We start from the raw sequence: 21,203 nt of genomic DNA, 5'->3' as shown, positions 1-21,203 counted from the left end.
AACAGGTCCTAGTTATGAATTAGAGGGGACTAAGGTTGGGAGGAAGCAGTTGTGAGGCCCCTATCTCTTAAACAGGCCACTCTTATCGCTGAAGCACAAGGCTGCGCTTAACTTACTGGGGTGCAATTTTTTCTTGTAAAGGAATCATAACTTCTGATCACGACTATTAATCAAAAGCCTTACTGTTGGGCGCCAAAATTAAATAATATATATATAATAATTATGCCCCACGATGGGCGCCAAAATTAAATTTTATATATATATATATATATATATATATATATATATATATGGCGTTGTCGTCGTTTGGAGGGTAAGAGGTCTAAGGTTTCCTTCATGCTCTGGGTGTGGCGTTGAAATTTTGCGAGGGTTAAACTATAGCTTTTCTTAATCTGTAGTTTCTATCTGGACCACGCTTTAAAGGTGCAAGACTGTTTAAGAAAGCCATGAGTCTGACGCCTGCAGAGTCATTTCCAAAACTCAGGTCATTTTACTCTTTTAGCCTTGAAAAAGCTAAAAGAGACAACGCCCCAAGTGTCTGGAGCCTTGAAGTGAAGAGTCGAACATCGGAGAAAAAGGGGCAGAAGCCCAAAAAGCTCAAAAAGCTTGAAAAGCTCAAAAAGCTCGAAAATCTCAGAAAAGCTTGTGTCATTTGGCGCCACAGGTTTTTAACCTGAATTTAGAAAACCCGCCCCGAATACCTGATTCGTCCTCAATGAGGGAGAATTGGAGCCTTTCTTGCTCCTGATTGGCTGTTTCCTGTACCTTGGGAGTGGCATCACATAGAATTTATGACACTTGACAAGACAAAGACTTGACCATCCCTAAGTGAATACTTTGCAATATAAAAGATTATATGTTAACACAAAGTAATATCATTAAGAAAAATACAACCATGTTCTATATAATTATTAACCAACTAAACACATAGTATGTGGCTACCTTGGTTCTACATAAATTCATATAAAACAAAAGTGACTTTAAATACATGTAAATTAGTTCCACCTATTTTGATTGTCAAAACAGGATTAATCCCAAACAGTTGTGCACATATGTAACTTCAAATTGTTTTAAACCAATGGGAATTAAGGTTTGTGATTGTTTTGTTTAACAATCTTTCAAAAGGTGTGAGAGAACAGTTTTAATCAAATTTGAGTCTGTGTGTCTCTCTGCACTTTGCTGAGATTCTCCTCTTGACCCTGGGACCTTGGGTTGTAAACGTCCTGGAGTGAGGTTTTACGAGCCTGCTCTGGATGCTAATCTTGCATTCCGATCTTTGTTGGAGATGTCTCCAAAACTAGCGAAAGCTTGGGTATTTAAAATCACATCTTCAGAAAGTCAAAATTTCTTATTAGAAATTAATACACATTCATCATATCCACTACAAAAACTACTATTGTAGCTGTCAGATTAAAGTATACATGAGGTAGATGAGATGGTTGACTTGTCCAGTGGTTGACTTGTCTATTGTCCAGTTAGGTACACGTACAAATATGGAGGAGGTGGTGGTGGTGGTGGATAGGCAGACAGACTATGCGGAGAAGTCCATCTCTCCTCTCCCCTTGAGTGAAGCGTTGAACAGCTCAATAGCCCTGGGGACAAATGACTTCCTCAGTCTGTCATTTGAGCCTGGCAGTGAGCGAAGTCTCCTGCTGATCAAGCTCTTCTGCTTAGTTATGATACTGTGGAGTGGAAGGCACTCATTGTCCAAGATGCTAATCAGTTTGTTCAGGGTCCTCTTGTTTGATATGGAAGTGATGCACTCCAGTTCAGCCCCCACCACAGAGCCAGCTTTCTTAACTAGCCTGTCTAGTCGCCCAGCGTCCCTCTTCTTTATGCTTCCTCCCCAGCATACCACAGCATAAAAGAGGACACTGGCAACAACAGTCTGGTAAAACATCCTGAGGAGCTTGCTGCAGACATTGAAGGACCCCAACCTCCTCAGGAAGTACAGCCTGCTCTGCCCTTTCTTGTAGAGTGCTTCAGTGTTGGCTGGCCAGTTCAGTTTATTGTCTAGGTGAAAGCCCAGATACTTATAGGTGTCCACCACCTCCACGTCGACCCCATCAATGGTGACTGGTAGCAGGACAGGCTTTGACTTGCGGAAGTCCACCACCATCTTCTTGGTCTTTGAAGTGTTCAGTTGCAGGTGGCTCAGTTTGCACCATTGTACAAAGACCTCCACCAGGCTCCTGTACTCCTCCTCCTGCTCGTTCCTGATACACCCCACAATCGCAGTATCATCAGAGAACTTCTGCATGTGGCAGAAGTCAGATGTGTACAGGGTGAACAGGACTGGTGAGAGCACAGTTCCCTGTGGAGCTCCTCTGCTGCAGATCATAGTGTCGGAGAGACAGTTCTTCAGTCTCACGTACTGTGGCCGCTCTAACAGATAATCTGTAATCCAGGTTACCAGGTGATCGTCCACACGTCCATGTGTTGGATCTGTCTCCCAGTCTGAGAGGTTGGATGGTGTTGAAAGCGCTTGAGCAGTCAAAGAACATGATTCTCACAGCACTGTTCCCCTTGTCCAGGTGAGAATGTGTCCTGTGTAGGAGATAAGTGATGGCATCCTCCACGCCCACTTTCTCCTGGTATGCAAACTGTAGTGGGTCCAGTGCATGGCGTACCTGGGGTCTCAGTATGCATAAGACCAGTCTCTCCATTGTCTTCATCACATGTGATGTTAGAGCCACAGGCCTGTAGTCGTTAAATTCACTTGGGTGTGGCTTCTTAGGGACAGGGGTGAGACATGATGTCTTCCACAGTGTTGGAACTCGTCCGAGACGGAGACTCAGTTAAGCAGCCTACGGAGAGCAATTAAAACTCAATATATTTATATATATAATGACTTTAGACTAAAATATATTAAACTCAAATGGAATAAAAGCAGACAAGTTTATAAAACACCCTATTCAACACTGTATTTTTCTAAACAAGAAAATATTTCTTACACCTCACCCTGATAATCAATTTTCATGTGGAACAGATGATAAAATCGCACTTCCTGCTGATTTGTTCATTAAAAGCAGTAATATACTGTAAGTTCTTTTGATCATTTGGCATGTCCCACAATGCATTGCTTAAAACAGTAAAATACTGTAAAACAGATTTACAGTACCTTACTGTTGAAAATTAATGTAAATTTACTGCAATTATTTACAGTGCACTCACTGTTACTCCTCGCACAGCTCCGAAATGCCAGTCTTTTTTATACTCTGATAGCAGGCTCCAAAAATCCCTTTCCAAAGCTGACATTCTCTGTAGAAGTCCGTAACAATTCTGACAGCACATGTGTTGAACAAAATGATGAGGCATTTCACAAGTTTCTTCTACTGTAGCCTGTTGAAACTGTCCTGGTTGTTGGAACAGTCCTGGTTCCTAGAGCAATCACACTACTTTAAAAAGTATCAAAAGCAGAAAATATCCAGTTTTGGCTTCGTAGTGCTGCTGACTTGTGTATATTTAAAAGCTCAGATTCTCTATCACAGAAAAACAAGTAGGTTTAAAAAACATAAAAAGGAAAGAAATAAAAGATAGCAGAGCTAAGCAGCGAAGCATCTGAACGGCAAGGGCGCAGGAAGAAATGGACCCATTACAAAAACAAACTAAGCTGTTCTGCATTAAATATCTGATCTGTGTTATGTTTCTGATGTTGAGTCATTGGTTCATTTATTCAAACACTTAACATATTACAGAATTAACGTGCTGCTGTATTTATTTGGAAACAAATGTATTTAATGAATTAACAAATCGTGATATGGGTTTATTTGGAACACACATGGGCCTACATAGTGGAACAGTACCAATTAAACCCAGACTTCTGAAAAGTTTCGTAAAATATCTGTATCTTATTCTAAAATGTACATGAACTAGTTCATATGTTTTTAAATGAGAGGTTTATCTGACATTTTCCAAACAGATATCCGTGATAAACCAGGTCGATATCTATTAAATAAACCTGAAAAACAGATTCTGGTGGGGCTTAATGCGTACTCACACTACATGTGACACTTATAAGTCAAAGACATAGTAACAGCTGTGTAAGGACTTCTTTAACCAATCACAACCAGTCCCTCCATTGATCAGTTCTGCAGATTGACCCTAACTTTAACTCAGTGTTTTATCGTCTGTTCAGTTGAGTTCTCATTTACTCTGTCAGCCACACCTCAGATCACTCTTTGTTCTCTGTGTAATGAACATTGTAGACCCCATTCACCTGTAAAACAACATAAACTTCTCAGAGGATACAACAATAGTGGGCCTCATTTCAGATGGTGATGAGGGAGTCTGCAGGAATGAGGGGGAACGTCTAGGTCCTTGCTCTTCACACCTCTAGGACAAAGGAGATCATCGTGGACCATCAGAAGAACAAAGACAGACAGACCACCTCCCCCTCCACATCTTTGGAGAAGCAGTGTGGAGAGTGTGAAGTTCCTCTGTGTCCACATCAACAAACACCTAACCTGATCTCCTAACCGCACTGACTCCCATTCCACCCCCTTCCTGACCACATCACCCCCCATACACTAGAACCTTGTACTGTGAATGTGTTCATTCTGTACATTTGCAATCAGTGAACACTCACTCTGCACATACAGAGCACACCTCTATACTCTGTCTGTTCTGTAGTGTCTACTGCACAGTAAGTGTTCACCGTCACTTTAAATCAGTGATATTTATTACTCATAACTGTTATTACTGTGTACTCTGCTTCTAGCACGGTCTGATGGACATACAGACTGCTCCTGACATATATATTAAACACATAAATATGTTTAAAATTGAATGTGCAAATGTAAACTTTTCCGTCACCTGTCTTCACAATACATTAAATAAACAACTGTGTAAATACTGTACTTGAGTTATTACTAAATATTTGCAGGGGCTGCTCCAATACATACTGCTATGTAAATCTTTGTTACTGCTCACAGGGCAATTACTCACATTTAATTTATTACTGTGTTCAGCCACCATCATGGAAAACCGAAGTAAATGTGATGTCTACCTTTGTATGCAATCAGACAGAAACTGTTTTAGAGCTTGGCATCTTTTGTAGAATTGACTCATACATATATACACACAAGAACATATAGTACGGCTGTCTTTATTATTTAAAGGCAGGGGCACACACTATGTGGGGAGACTGGCTGGACAGTGCTTCACTGCAGAGTTGTTAGGGAGCTATGAGGTGGTAGCAACTATCCCACCGTAGTATTAAACTCTTACAGTGTAATTATATGTAAATATTTTACATATTGTTTATTGTTGAGAGGTACCTCATTTTGACTCATCTCCTGTAATGAGCTGCTGTAGAACTGAACCTACAGACCTGGGAGGACTTTTCAAAAGTACAGAGCCAATGCTTATCGTATTATTCAGAACCATATAATGAAGAACAAGACAATTAGAAGAATAATAATTCCTGGAATGTCAGTGAAGTTTGTCAACTGAATAAAAGCGTAAAACAAAGTCCCCAATTGTTAAAGTACCAGTAGGAACAGGTAAGTATTTTATACCGAGTAATATAAATCTTAATCTGTTTGTTATGGGAAGGTACACTGTAAGTACCAGTTAAATCCCCCTTTAAAACTCAGAGAAGATGCAGCAAGTGTCTGAGTCGTACTTGTAAAAACGTGGGCTGGTAAATATTTTAGATGTACGCTGTAAATACACTTTAAATTGCGAGAAGATACATTATGTGTTGGGGTGTAGATGCACTGAATTCCAAGGGAAGTATGGGAAGATATACTGTAAGTACACGTTAAATACACTTTAAAACATGGGAATGTACACCATAAAACGTGTGAAGATATCAAATCAAATCAAATCAAATTTATTTATATAGCGCTTTTCACAACTGATGTTGTCACAAAGCAGCTTCACAGAATTCCAGTAAGACAAAGATTTGACATGAAATGTAAAAAACAAAAAATGCAGGAAGTGATAAAACGCAAAAAGATACGCAGTAAGTGCCAGGAAAGTACATGTTAAGACACGGGGGTATAAAGTGTTACCGAAGATCATTTGTTATCTTGACTAGAGCTGTCTCAGTGCTATGATGTGGCCTGAATCCAGAGTGGAATTTTTTATATATATGATTCTTATGTAGATATGAACTAAGCTGTTGGGCCACAGCTTTTTCTAAGATCTTGAATAGAAATGGTAGATTAGAAATAGGCCTGTAATTAGACAATGTGCTAGCATCAAGATTTGGGTTCTTGATCATAGTTTTAATAACTAGTTTAAGAGCTTTGGGTACATGGTGACATCGGGTGGCAGCCAGGTCAGATTTAATACTGTGGGTTGAGTTTTTTGTCTAATAATCTCGATTTTCTTATTAAAAATGTCCATAAAGACTTTACTGGTGACAGATGCAGGAATTAGTTGTTCAGAACCTGCCTTATTTTTTGTAGTTCTGGAAAACACACTAAACAGTACTCTAGGATTATTTTTATTATTGAAGATCAGCGAAGCCAGATATGCTGAGTGAGCTTTAGTGAGGGCATTTCTATACTCTATAAGGCTGTCCTTCCAGGCAGAGTGGAACACCTACAGCTTGGTTGATCTCCATTTCCACTATAGTTTCTGTGATATTTGTTTTAAGGTACAGGTTTCATCATTGTACCATGGGGCGAGCTTTTTCTGTCCCATACTTTTTCTTTTAAGTGGTGCCACATTTTCTAAAGAAGATCAACAGGTATTTTCTAAGTAGTCAGTTAGTACATCTAGCTCCACTGGGTCTGATGGAGTGGGAACTGGGGTTGATAGTTCTGGGAGGTTTCCTATAAACTGTAGAGTGGTAGATGGTTTTATTATATGCTTTGTAGAATAGCGAGGGGACATACATATATCATGGCTAAGACATAGCTCATATGAAATTAGTTAATGGTCAGAGATTTCTGAAGTTTGTGTGTAATATTAAGTTAGTCTATGTTAAGACCTAGGGTCAAAACTAAGTCTAAAGTGTGACTACAATAGTGTGTAAGCACTGTTAATTTTTGAGTAATACCAACAGAGTCTGGGATTGAAGTAAAAGCCTTTTCAGTGGGTCATCTTCCTTCTCAAAATGGATATTGAAATCTCCTACAATTTTAACTCTATGATTTGCACACAGCTAGGTTTGCAGCGAAATCACTGAATTATTTTAGAAATTCTGAGTAGAGCCCCAGAGGTCTGTAAATGTTACAGAATAAAAATGTCTTCTTTTTTGTGAGCGGATTTGTCATAATGGTGGAGAGAACTCAAAAGAAGTGAAGGTGTCACAGATTATGACTGATATCTAGAGTATTTTGGTAAATTACACATATTTCACCTCCTTTGCCTGATAATTTTGGGCTATGCTCATGATTACAGTCTAGAGTGGTGGCTCAGTTTAGTGCTGAATATTCATCTGATCTAAATCTAATCTGAGGTGTTGCTGTTATCATCTGAATATGATTTAATATTGATTAGGTTGTTGAAATGAGCTGATTGAGTTTTTCTACCTTTACATTTAATTCGGGGCAAAGGCATAGTTTCAATCCAGATGAAACTAGGTGACGTCTCAAGGCAGTTTGCAGACGGTCGGTTTAGCCTGTCTGTCTACAGCCTGGTCCCGGCTCTGGATTGTCAGCAGATGTTTATATTGACTCTGCTGACGCAGCATCAAGCTACTTGTTGAGGAACTAATTAAAATAATTGCTTGTTGAAAGCAATAATGTGGTGTTTAATACTATAAATGTGTATATTCATCATACTACATTTATCATAATAATCACATCTAAAGTGTTCAGACTAAAGTAAATTATCCTACAGATTATAAAGAAATAAAGCAGCAGGTTAATAAAACACTTATGTTAACCTTGCAACATTATTCAATATGTAAGTAAATACCACCATCTACTGGCAAAATGTTGCAACTTTAGTGAAAAGGTCAAGATGTTGTAGAATAACGTCTGTACAGGTAAATAAAATAAATTAAATAAACAAATAAAAAAACCAAAAGCAAACAAACAAAAAAATAAAACTCTGTAGACCTAAAAATATGCCGTCTGTACATGAAAAAAAACAACCTCTTTAGATGTAAAAACATGCTGTACACTGAAAAAAATTGTTCTGTAGACATAAAAGAAACACCTCTCAATACAACACGCACATACTTTTCGTCTGTACACATTATATTTTTAGGTTACAGGCGTTAGAATTAAGACGATTTTGGCCCCAAATGCATGCCATACACGTTATTTTCCTGCCCACTGTATGGAATAACCACGTGACTGAAAACAACCTATTGATATGATCCTCTGGACTGAGGGCACTCTGTCGAGACTGTCCAATAGGAGAGCAGCTGTTATGATTTTCCAGCCAATCGTGTGAGAGGGGCCAGGTGTTGTGGTGTGTGTGTGTGTGTGTGTGAGAGAGAGAGAGAGAGAGAGAGAGAGAGAGAGAGTGTGTGTGTGTGAGAGAGAGAGAGAGAGAGTGTGTGTGAGTGTGTGTGAGAAGCAGGAGGAGAGCTGTGTGTTGGAGAGAAATCAAGTCCTGTTTTTACTGAAGGTAAAGATGTGTTTAAAATATTTACACCGTGTTTATATCGTGTTTTACTTTAGATAAACGCCTTTAAGATATTTACACCCCGTTTACACCGTGTTTTACTGAAGATTAACGGATTTAAGATATTTACACCCCGTTTATACCGTGTTTTACTGAAGATAAACGCGTTTAAGATATTTACATCTCGCTTATACCGTGTTTTATTGAAGATAAACGCGTTTAAGATGTTTACACCCCGTTTATACCGTGTTTTGCTGAAGATAAACGTGTTTAAGATATTTACAGCTCGTTTATACCGTGTTTTACTGAAGATAATATATCTGGGCAATTAATCCAAATTCACATTTAGAATTTGTAACCGTCATAATCTTGTCAATATAAATTATATTGATTATTTTTATTATGTTATGTACCAACTGTGTGTTCATGTACTCTCCTTTTAAAACCACACTACCAAACTAGTCACGTGATTCTGCCCCTATCTGCCATATGGACCCAACCTAAATGCCAAATCAGACCAAGCGACTGGAGCAGCTAGTGTCTGGTTTTGGACGTGCTGTGTTTTGAGTATAATTAAGAAGACACTGAACATAAGTTAAATGTAAACAAGCTCTCATTAGAAAAAAAACATTTAATACTGGAGAATATTTACAGTACAAACCTCACCACTATACTATGAGGGTCAAAAATACAAAAACAAAATAATCATTCATTAATCGTAATTGTGGTAAAATGTACAATTAATCGTGATATTGATTGCACTTATATTGCCCAGCCCTAGATGTTGCTCTATTCCTGCACCATGAGTTGTCAACAGTGACTCATTTTTTGCTGTTTCAGTAGCAGTACTTAAGGTGGAACTGACTACAAATTCAGGAGAATATTGGTCACCAACAGAGAGCCAGGGGAGAGTGAATTTAACTAATTTATCTTTGTTTCTTTATTGCCTTTCAGGACAAAAGAACATCTCTTTGGATACATTCTCTGGCTCCTGTTGTTCAAGAAAGTTCCAGAGTTTTTCCACAGGTGCATCAAGAAACATTTCCAAGTGGAATATAACACAATGTTGAGATCAGGAGGGATTAAATGTGAGGATATGGAGGACAGAAGCTCCAGTTCTCAGGAAGCATCCTTGGATACTCCCCACACTCACACATCCAACAGGAAATCTCAGACAAGTGAAAACAAACGGAAAACTTATGACTGTGGAAAGTGTGGGAAGAGTTTTACTAAACAGAGCCGTCTCCAAAGACACCAGCGCATTCACACAGGAGAGAAACCGTATTACTGTTCAGAGTGTGGGATGAGTTTTACTGTACAGAGTAGTCTCCAAAGACACCAGTGCATTCACACAGGAGAGAAACCGTATCACTGTTCAGAGTGTGGGAAGAGTTTTACTGTACAGAGTAGTCTCCAAAGACACCAGCGCATTCACACAGGAGAGAAACCGTATAACTGTTCAGAGTGTGGGATGAGTTTTATTGAACAGGGTCATCTCAAAACACACCAGCGCATTCACACAGGAGAGAAACCATATCACTGTTCAGAGTGTGGGAAGAGTTTTACTGTACAGGGTAGTCTCCAAAAACACCAGCGCATTCACACAGGAGAGAAACCGTATCACTGTTCAGAGTGTGGGATGAGTTTTATTGAACAAGGTCATCTCAAAACACACCAGCGCATTCACACAGGAGAGAAACCGTATCACTGTTCAGAGTGTGGGAAGAGTTTTATTGAACAGGGTAATCTCCAAAAACACCAGCGCATTCACACAGGAGAGAAACCGTATCACTGTTCAGAGTGTGGGATGAGTTTTATTGAACAGGGTCATCTCAAAACACACCAGCGCATTCACACAGGAGAGAAACCGTATCACTGTTCAGAGTGTGGGAAGAGTTTTACTGTACAGAATAATCTCCAAAAACACCAGCGCATTCACACAGGAGAGAAACCGTATCACTGTTCAGAGTGTGGGATGAGTTTTATTGAACAGAGTAATCTCCAGAAACACCAGCACATTCACACAGGAGAGAAACCATATCACTGTTCAGAGTGTGGAAGGAGTTTTACTGAACAGGGTAGTCTCAAAACACACCAGCGCATTCACACAGGAGAGAAACCGTATCACTGTTCAGAGTGTGGGAAGAGTTTTACTGTACAGAGTAATCTCCAGAAACACCAGCGCATTCACACAGGAGAGAAACCATATCACTGTTCAGAGTGTGGAAGGAGTTTTACTGAACTGGGTAGTCTCAAAACACACCAGCGCATTCACACAGGAGAGAAACCGTATCACTGTTCAGAGTGTGGGAAAGTTTTACTGTACAGAGTAATCTCCAAATACACCAGTGCATTCACACAGGAGAGATACCGTATCACTGTTCAGAGTGTGGGAAGTGTTTTAGTCGTCAGATTTCTGTCCGGAAACATCACTGCGTTCATCCAGAACCAGAAAGGTTAGCACTGAGTGGGGGATTACCTTCAGAGATTGGGATTTAATTATTGTTTTGGGTCAAATTCAATATAAAAAAAATATCCTTAAAGTTGAATTGTGTAGTGCTTGGGAATTTGGAGACGTGTGATTGAACTGTGTGATACCTGATGCCATGGATTGTTTATGGAACTTTTATTTTTATTTTCAAGGTGTGATCTCAGAATTAATTATTACAGCTCCTATTTACCCTCTCAATCACACTGTCATTGTTGTGTTTCACTGTGCTCTAAATAGAGACAATACAACTCCCTATTGAGCTTCTACTGCCCCTCTGCCCCCCATCATCACCATTCCTCCCTATTTCTGGGGCTGGACTGTATACCCTTGGAAGGGGAAAGATCAGTGTTGATGGAGCTTTTCGTCTCACGGAGCACAGGAGTCACGGGGCTGTGCTACCAGGACCTCCGCACACATCCAGACAGACTGTTTTCCTCTTTCTGATCGCCATGAAGGGCATACCTGCTTATCACTGCAGCAAGACAAGTGTGCCGTGGAAAAGCATTTATTATAAGTTCAAAACCAGTTGAATTATAATGATTTGGTCTATTTCCATATTGTATCTATGTCAATAGTAGAGTCACTCAGGTGATATTAGTGTCCTGAGTACAAACATTATAATAATGTGTATCTTGCTCTAAAGATTCCCATCCTATGATCATCTGATGACTCTCTGGACTCTCACTGAAAATGAACATGAAAGATGGTATTCCCAGAATCCTCAGCAGTATCACATGACCACCTCCATTTATCTGAGATCTTTTCACTGTTCCAAATCTTCTGAATATCAATCACCCCTGTTTCTCCTTCATGCTCATTAGACAGTATTTAAATGCAGTGTTGGTTAAGATTGTTTAAGAGTATTACCTTATCTGTGCATTCAGAGCTTTTCTATTGTTTCTATTTTTCTCTCTTTGGATTTGCCCTTTGGATCTGTTTGTATTTTTGGCTTGATTAAAGACTTTTATGTTTATGCTTTTAGTTTGCCCTCTGTAGGATATTAAACTGTTTTTTAATCCATAAGCGTCACTCGAGTTATCTTTTGATATCATGACAAATTGATCTTTTTAAAATTTACTTTTTAAAGGCCACAAGGACACATCTTGCTTGTTTGTTACTTTATTTATTTATTGTGTGGATATTCACAAGCATCACCATTCTCTCTTTTGTAAACAATAGAAGACATTTTAATGAACATCATGAAATTAAATGTTTTTAAATTATAAAGTGAGGAATTGGATATAAATATAAGTAATAATGTAGATGCCACAGTGGAAGTAGTCATACATTTTTGAGACTTTTTCAAAGGTCAAAAAATGAAAATGAAAATTGACACAGGCCTTCCACTTGTTATAATACAAATTATAATTTTCATAGAGCATGGGTTTGGGAGAGGACCAGGAGCTCCATAGCGCCCCCAAGTGCAGACAATTGTCTGGATGAAGCTGATCAGATATTTGTTCATTGATCTCATCACCAAGCAAATATAACTGGGTTTTATCATAACGCAGGTCTACTGGAGTTAGGACAATTCAGGATATGCCTGTCTCATTGTCTTTATAGTGCCACCTATGTTTAAATGTGTATTCCACACCTCTGGAATGCTGGAAAATTCATACAAATTTGCAGACTCATCATTATTAGCACATACACGTGCTGGTCATAAAATTAAAATATGAAAAAGTGGATTCATTACAGTAATTCCATTCAAAAAGTGAAAGTTGTGTATAATATGCATTTATTACACACAGACTGATATTTCAATTGTTTAGTTCTTTTAATTTGATGATTATAACTGACAACTAAAGAAAAACCCAAATTCAGTGTCTCAGAAAATTCGAATATTACATAAGTCCAATACAAAAAAAAGGATTTTTAGAAATGCTGGCTAACTGAAAAGTATGAGCATGTACAGCACTCAATACATAGTTGGGGCTTCTTTTGCCTGAATTACTGCAGCAGTGTGGTGTGGCATGGAGTTGATCAGTCTGTGGCACTGCTCAGGTGTTATGAGAGCCCAGGTTGCTCTGATAGTGGCCTTCAGCTCTTCTGCATTGTTGGGTCTGGCGTATTGAATCTTCCTCTTCACAATACCAAGGTCAGGCGAGTTTGCTCGCCAATTAAGAACAGGGATACCATGGTCCTTAAACCAGGTTCTGGTAGCTTTGGCACTGTGTGCAGGTGCCAAGTCCTGTTGGAAAATGAAATCTGCATCTCCATAAAGTTGGTCAGCAGCAGGAAGCCTGAAGTGTTCCAAAAATTCCTGGTAGATGTCTGCGTTGACGTTGGACCTCAGAAAGCACAGTGGACCAACACCAGCAGATGATATGGCTCCCTAAACCATCACTGACTGTGGAAACTTTACAATGGACCTCAAGCAGCGTGGATTCTGTGCCTCTCCTTTCTTCCTCCAGACTCTGGGACCTTGATTTCCAAAGGAAATGCAAAATTTACTTTCATCAGAGAACATAACTTTGGACCACTTAGCAGCAGTCCAGTCCTTTTTGTCTTTAGCCCAGGGGCAAGATGCTTTTGACGCTGTATCTTGTTCAGAAGTGGCTCGACACAAGGAATGCGACCCATGAAACCCATGTCTTGCATACGTCTGTGTGTGGTGGTTCTTGAAGAACTGACTCCAGCTGAGGTCCAGTCTTTGTGAATCTCCTCCACATTTTTGAATGGGTTTTGTTTCACAGTCCTCTCCAGAGTGTGGTTATCCCTATTGCTTGTACACTTTTTTCTACCACATCTTTCCCTTCCCTTCCAGTACTTATCAGAGAGAGAAAGAACAGAGAGTTCAGGTCAGATTCTGTGAATGTAGCCAATCTACAGCAAATAAAATGTGAAACAGAGATTCTGTGGCAAAGTGCACAAGTTACTAAGTTAGCTCTTCTAAATATCAGATCTCTCACAAACAAATCACACTTAATTAATGATTTTATTACAGCACATGGGCTTGATTTTATACTTTTAACTGAGACTTGGCTAAATGAATGTAGTGCTGCAACTGTTTTATTGGAGTCGGCTCCTTCAGATTTTCATTTTTTAAATGCATCTCGTGCCAGCAGAAAAGGTGGAGGTCTAGCTGCTTTGTTCCATGGTTCTTTTCAGTGCAAGCAGTTATCATTTGGAGACTTCACAACATTTGAGAATCTCTGTGTAGTTTTGAAAGGGACACCACAGATATTACTAGTAACTGTCTACAGGCCTCCGAAGTACAGCACTAATTTTATTGATGAATTTACAGAGATGCTGTCCTTTATTTCTACAGACTTTGACCATTTTGTTATTGCTGGTGACTTTAACATACATATCGACAATCCCAAGGACTGTTTTGCCAAGGAACTACTTGCCATATTGGACTCTTTTGGTCTTTCACAGCATGTTACAGGGAGTACTCATTGTCATGGTCACACGCTGGATATTGTTATCTCAAAGAGTCTCAACATATCAGTGACTGTGAAGGACGTTGCACTGTCAGATCACTACTGTGTGTTCTTTGATATGTGGGCCTCACCAGTCATCAGAGATAGAAGAGTTTGTGTCAAGAAAAGGATTATAAAGGACTGCACAGCTACACTTTTCATGAGTAAATTGTGCACTACACCATGTGAACGATCCAACTCTGTTGATGATTTGCTGAATAGTTTTAATACAAAAATTGTCAGTGTAATGGATGAGATTGCGCCAGTTAAAATGAAGGCCTTGTCTTGCAAACAGAAAGCACCATGGAGAAATGCTTCTGTTGTTCAAATCCAAAAAAGGGAGTGTCGCAAGGCAGAACGCAGATGGCGTAAAACAAGTCTTCATATTCACAAAGAAATCTACAAAGATAGGCTACGTCAATACAACGCGACAATATGCAAAACACGACAATCCTATTTCTCTAGTATCATCAACAATAACACTAACAACAGCAAAATCCTCTTCACCGTGGTCGACAGACTTACTAACTCACCCACACCAATGGCCCCTGAATTAGTATCAACTGAGAGATGTAATGAGTTTGCATTCTTTTTTAACACTAAAATCCAGAATATCAGACAAGCGATTAGTACATCTATATCCAACAATGAGTCTGTACCCTCTCCATCACCTCATAAAAACTCCTTAGTTAAAATGTCAGAGTTCAGTACTGTTGATAGTAATATTTTAACTGACACAGTTAATCATCTCAAATCATCCACTTGCAGTCTTGACACACTACCAACCAATTTTTTAAAGAGTGTGTTTCACACTATAGCACCAGACATACTCCACATTGTAAACACCTCACTCATGTCGGGGGGTTTTCTGAGCTCCTCACTAAAAACTGCAGTTGTAAAGCCTCTTCTAAAAAAGAAAAATTTAGAATCTTCTCTGATAAGTAACTACAGGCCAATTTCTAATCTACCGTTCATGGGCAAAATCATTGAGAAAATAGTTTTCAGGCAAATCACTGGTTTCTTGTCCATAAACAGTAGCCTAGACAAATTCCAGTCCGGGTTCCGGTCTAATCACAGCACTGAGACTGCTCTAATCAAGGTAATTAATGACATCCGCTTAAATACAGAGGCTGGAAAGGTATCTCTTCTATTACTTCTTGACCTTAGTGCTGCCTTTGATACCATTGACCATAAGATTCTTATAGATAGACTCGCAAACTGGGTTGGACTCTCAGGAACAGTCCTGAAGTGGTTCATTTCTTACCTGGAAGGCAGGAACTACTTTGTAGAAATAGAAAATAATATTTCAGAGAACATGCCAGTAACCTGTGGTGTCCCCCAGGGCTCTATTCTTGGTCCACTTTTATTTAATTTATATATGCTTCCTCTTGGCCAGATTCTACAGAACTATGGGCTGTCCTATCACAGCTATGCAGATGATACTCAGATTTACATGGCCCTGTCCCCAAACGACTCTGGCCCAGTTGACTTATTAAGCAAGTGCCTTGAACACATCACAAACTGGATGGGACACAATTTTCTGCAGCTGAATAAAGATAAAACTGAGATTATACTATTTGGGAATAGCACTGAGAGACAAAGATTGGCTACGTATCTGGACTCGAGAGCCCTCAAATCTAAAGAACTGGCTCGCAACCTTGGTGTATCAATGGACTCAGATCTCAGTTTTAGTAGTCATATTAAAGCGGTTACTAGATCAGCATTTTACCATCTTAAGAACATCAGTAAGATTAGAGATTTTCTGACTAAACCAGACCTAGAGAAACTTATCCATGCTTTTATTTCTAGCAGGATTGATTACTGTAATGGTCTCTTAGCTGGACTTCCAAAAAAGACCATTAAACAGCTTCAGCTGATTCAAAATGCAGCTGCCAGAGTTCTCACTCGGAGCAAAAGAAGAGATCATATCACCCCCATCCTCAAATCCTTACACTGGATACCAGTCTGTTATAGAATAGACTTTAAGGTGTTATTACTGGTTTATAAATGTCTCAATGGGGTAGGACCAGCGTATTTATCAGATCTGCTACAGAGATATGAGCCGAGCAGAGATCTCAGATCTTTAGGAACTAGTCAGTTAGTCCTGCCTCGGGTCAAAACTAAACATGGAGAGGCAGCATTTAGCTACTATGCCACTTTTAAATGGAACCAGCTGTCTGAGAATATTAGAAGTGCCCCAACGTTAGACACATTTAAATCAAGACTTAAAACTCTCTTGTTTGAGCAGGCTTACAGCTCAGTTTAAAATATTCTGCACTTTTCTGTAACGGCATTTTATTTCTTTTATTTCTTTTCATTTATTGTCATTTTAAATTGTTTTAATCATTTTAATCATTTTACTCTTTTTATGTAATTGTCTTATTGGAATTTATGATTTTACTCTGGCTTTTAATGTAATTTCTTTTTCTGTAAAGCACTTTGAATTGCTTCTGTATGAAAGGTGCTCTATAAATAAACTTGCCTTGCCTTGCCTTGCCTTGCCTTGCCTTCGCCTCTCTATTAATTAGCTTGGATACAAAGCTCTGTAAACAGCCAGCCTCTTTACAATGATCGTTTGTGTCTTGACCTGCTTGTGTAAGGTGTCAGTGGTCGTCTTTAGGACAACTGTCAAGTCAGCAGTCTTCCCCATGAGTGTGTAGCCTACAGAACTAGACTGAGAAACCATTTAAAGGCCTTGATTAGAGTGTGGCACCAGGTGTTTTCAATATTGAACCTTTTCACAATTTTCTAATTTTCTGAGATACTGAATTTGGGGTTTTCATTAGTTGTCAGTTATAATCATCAAATTAAAAGAAATAAACACATGAAATATATCAGTCTGTGTGTGAGTATAATATACAAGTTTCACTTTTTGAATGGAATGATTATAAATAATCCACTTTTTCATGATATTCTAATTTTAAGAGTAGCACCTGTATAGCATTGACAGAGGCTCTATTACCAGTCAGTGAAGCATCACAATAATAAACCTCAGGTGTTTTGTATGTAGTTATGTGCTTTTCCATTGCAGGGGTCTGGCTCTACATGCCTCTCTCGCTTAAAATTTGTTGCTTTTCCACTCGCACAGCTCCCTAGGAAAACGAATCACAAATCCCCATCTCTAACAATTATGGAAGAACTGACAGCTTTCACTGCTGAGTTTCATGAATTTTTGAGTATAAATGACTGGATGGCATGGTTTGATTCATGTTTTGGCAAATGGGGAGCATTGGTGTTGAAATTAACTATCATGGCAATAATTTCATTATTAGTACTGGCAGTAATCAGATGCTGCATTATTCCCTGTGTTAGAAGTCTGATCACCAAAACTATTGAGTGTTCTGTCACCTTCACTATGGTTAGTGAAGAAGTGGACATGTAATCCTCTGGACGAGTTGCCCCTTGAAATGCCTCAGCCAATTTATGCCTCCTTGGACCATGATTCTACTGAGGAGGATGAGTAAATCATTTAATCATTTTATACATTTCATCAATATTTCTTTAACACTCACTCATTTATTCACTCAATTGGTTTACCATTTTTAATTTACTTTTGCTCATTTTTCAATGCATGATAACTAGCTAGTCTGAGAATGACGTTATTGTTTGCATTTTTATTCCTTTACATTGATTTATTATTATTATTATACAGGGGCGGCACGGTGGCGCAGCAGGTAGTGTCGCAGTCACATAGCTCCAGGGGCCTGGAGGTTGTGGGTTCGATTCCAGCTCCGGGTGACTGTCTGTGAGGAGTTGGTGTGTTCTCCCCGTGTCCGCGTGGGTTTCCTCCGGGTGCTCCGGTTTCCTCCCACAGTCCAAAAACACACGTTGCAGGTGGATTGGCGACTCGAAAGTGTCCGTAGGTGTGAATGTGTGTGTGTCTGTGTTGCCCTGTGAAGGACTGGCGTCCCCTCCAGGGTGTATTCCCGCCTTGCGCCCGATGATTCCAGGTAGGCTCTGGACCCCCCGCGACCCTAAAAACTGGATAAGCGGTTACAGATAATGGATGGATTATCGTTACACTTATATAGCACCTTTCTAGATACCCAAGGACGCTTTACAATCTACACTGCTCAGAACACTCAATTCACACACACTGGCGAGAAGCGGCAGCCAAACGCACACAGCGTACTCTCAACCAGAAACGACCGTCCACCTGGAGGACTGCATCGGGCACTAGGATTTCACCCAGGACAGAGCGCCAATCCATATCTGGGCACACACACATTCACACTTATTAACTCACAAACCAGGACAGTTATTACAGAAGCCAATTCACCTACCCTCCATGTTTTTGGACTGTGGGAGGAAACCAGAGACCCCAGAGGAAACCCACGCAGACACAGGGAGAACATGGAAACTCCACCCAGATGAGACTTGAACCCAAGATCCCAGTGCTGGGAGGCGAACGTGCTAACCACCAAGCCGCCCAAATTTATGATTACCTTGTTCCATATTACATGTTTAATTAATCACAAAAAGGGAGGAATGTGATGGGAAAATGCAATATAACAATATAATGCAATATACTCTGTGTCTTTATTCCGCTGATTTCTCCTTGGGCCTGAGAATCGGTCTTCCTTCCTGGTTGCACTTAGACTATTGCCATAACAGAACCATCCTCTGAAGTGCACACTGCTGTTGTGTATGTCATCACTGAGGTGTCTCCCAGGGTCTTAAAGGGTGAGGGCTTCCTCAAAACAGTGGAGAGAACTGAAGATATGGAGCTCACACTGGAACATGAGCATCTCAGTCTCAGTCCAAAACGTCCTGTGATCAAGGGCTAAATGGTAGCCGTGAGATTGACCTGAAATGGAAGTGTTACCTTCACAAACAGCTGCGCAGGTGTTGGGGAACAAGCAGTTTATTATTGTGTGTTTGGGTTTATTTTGAGGTGGAGCTTGTGTGATTTTGGGAGTTTAAATTATTGAGTGTTATTGTGTATTTATACAGTTTTTTTTTCTGCTTTCTTAAATTATAAACAAATGTAAACTTACAGCAATTTTCTGTAATTAAACATTGCGTTAGTTATTTAAAGCTTTACTTTCATAACTTTTTTTTCTTTGTAATTTTACTGAAAATCTTATTAATTTTATATTCATGTGTCCTTTTACATTAAAACTTTGCAATTTTGGTTACAAATTTGTCAAATTTGTTTTATTAATACACAGTCCTTTTTCTTTTAAAAGAGTACAAAACAACAGCTTTCATGTTGTGTCTCTGCCAGCAATCAATCAGTGATGTCAGTGAGAAAATACTCATCAATAAATCTGTAAAAAGTAAAAGTAATACAGGCAAAGGCAGGAAAACAATTCATTCATTCATAGTCTGTATCCACTTTTCTAATTCAGGGGTGTGTCCGTGGCCTACCTTGAATTACCGGTCGCAAGGTGGGATAACACCCTGGAGGGGGCGCCAGGCCTTTACAGGGCAACACACACACTCGCACATACACTTACATACTCACACCTATGGACAATTTTGAGTCGCCAATCCACCTACAAATGTATGTTTTTGGGAGGAAATCCACCCAGACACAGGAAGAACACACACAACTCCTCAGATAGTCACCCGTAGTGGGGCTCGAACCGACAACCCCGGGAGCTGGAGCTGTGTGACAGCGACACTACTTACTGCATCACTCTGCGGCCCTGGAAAACCATGCATTGCAATAATCTAATGTAGGAAATAGTATAAGTGACATAAATTGTGTATTATGTCCACTAGGGGTTGGACATAATAAAAGTTTATAAATTATTTTTAAAAAAATTGCCCACTCAGCCTCAGACCAAAGTAACTCTTAAATAAAGTCACCAAAAGAAAGAAACAGATACTGAAGGTAATAATTTATTGTTTTTAGCATTCAATATTGCCTCATGACAGCTTTAAAAGCTTCTTAGAAAACAGGATAAAGCTTCAGGGGGACCACAGGCCAAAACAACAAACAATGACTATCAATAAACCAACTCCACTAACTAAACTTACAGAAAAGAAAATACAAATAGCTGCCCTGTCTACTCTCACCAAAAACAGGGCCCAAAAGTATAAACAAAAAGGCAGGTCTCCCTTACAAATCCTGCTTAAAATACAACAACCACAGAATACAACATCAAAAGAACTTTGGTCTGACACTGTTGGGCAGCCAGCTGAATCAAAGCATTGGCTTGGATAGAAGAAAAGGAGCAGCTCCCCAACTCCAGGACAATGGTTCTTTTTAAATCTCCCGCCATCAGAGCCAGCCAATCAGAAGTGAAGCATGTGGGTGGAGCAACAGGCAGCAAATCAGCCCCAAGAGCATTCACCTAAAATCTCCAACAAAGAGAAACAAAAACAAATACTCCAAAATAACATGGGACGTAACACCCCACCACCAAAATTTAACATACCATGTTATTTTAAAAATTTTAACATGAGAAAGAGCATCAGCTAATACATTCTCTGACCCTTTTTATAACAAATCTCCAGATTGAATTCCTGAACAATAAGTGCCCACCTCATAATTTGTTGATTTGAGTTTTTCATTCGAGAGAGAAAAATCAACGGATTATGATCAGTGTACACAACAAGTGGCCATGAATTAGATCCAACATAGACCTCAAAATTTTGTAATGCCAACAACAATGCCAATGCCTCCTTTTCTATAGTGCTGTAGTTAAGCTGATGTTTTAAAAATGATGTTTTGGAATAATAGCACACTGGATGGTCGATACCACTTAAATCCTCTTGCAGAAGGACAGCACCAGTTGTACTAGCAT

The 21,203-nt window shown here is 39.5% G+C and overlaps 1 protein-coding gene and 1 pseudogene across 1 annotated transcript in view; one reads left to right on the top strand and one right to left on the bottom strand.

Annotated features, from left to right (window-relative positions):
- Positions 1-21,203, bottom strand: part of LOC136694071 (zinc finger protein 850-like) — a 196,988-nt gene that overhangs the window by 33,130 nt on the left and 142,655 nt on the right. The window lies entirely within an intron of this gene.
- On the top strand, positions 2,756-11,943 carry LOC136694004 (zinc finger protein 345-like; annotated as a pseudogene).

The sequence above is a fragment of the Hoplias malabaricus genome, chromosome 4, assembly GCF_029633855.1.
Source record: "Hoplias malabaricus isolate fHopMal1 chromosome 4, fHopMal1.hap1, whole genome shotgun sequence".
Taxonomy (NCBI): Eukaryota; Metazoa; Chordata; class Actinopteri; order Characiformes; family Erythrinidae; genus Hoplias; species Hoplias malabaricus.
Note: the sequence above shows the minus strand (reverse complement) of the source record. Positions and strands in the feature narration are given on the sequence as shown.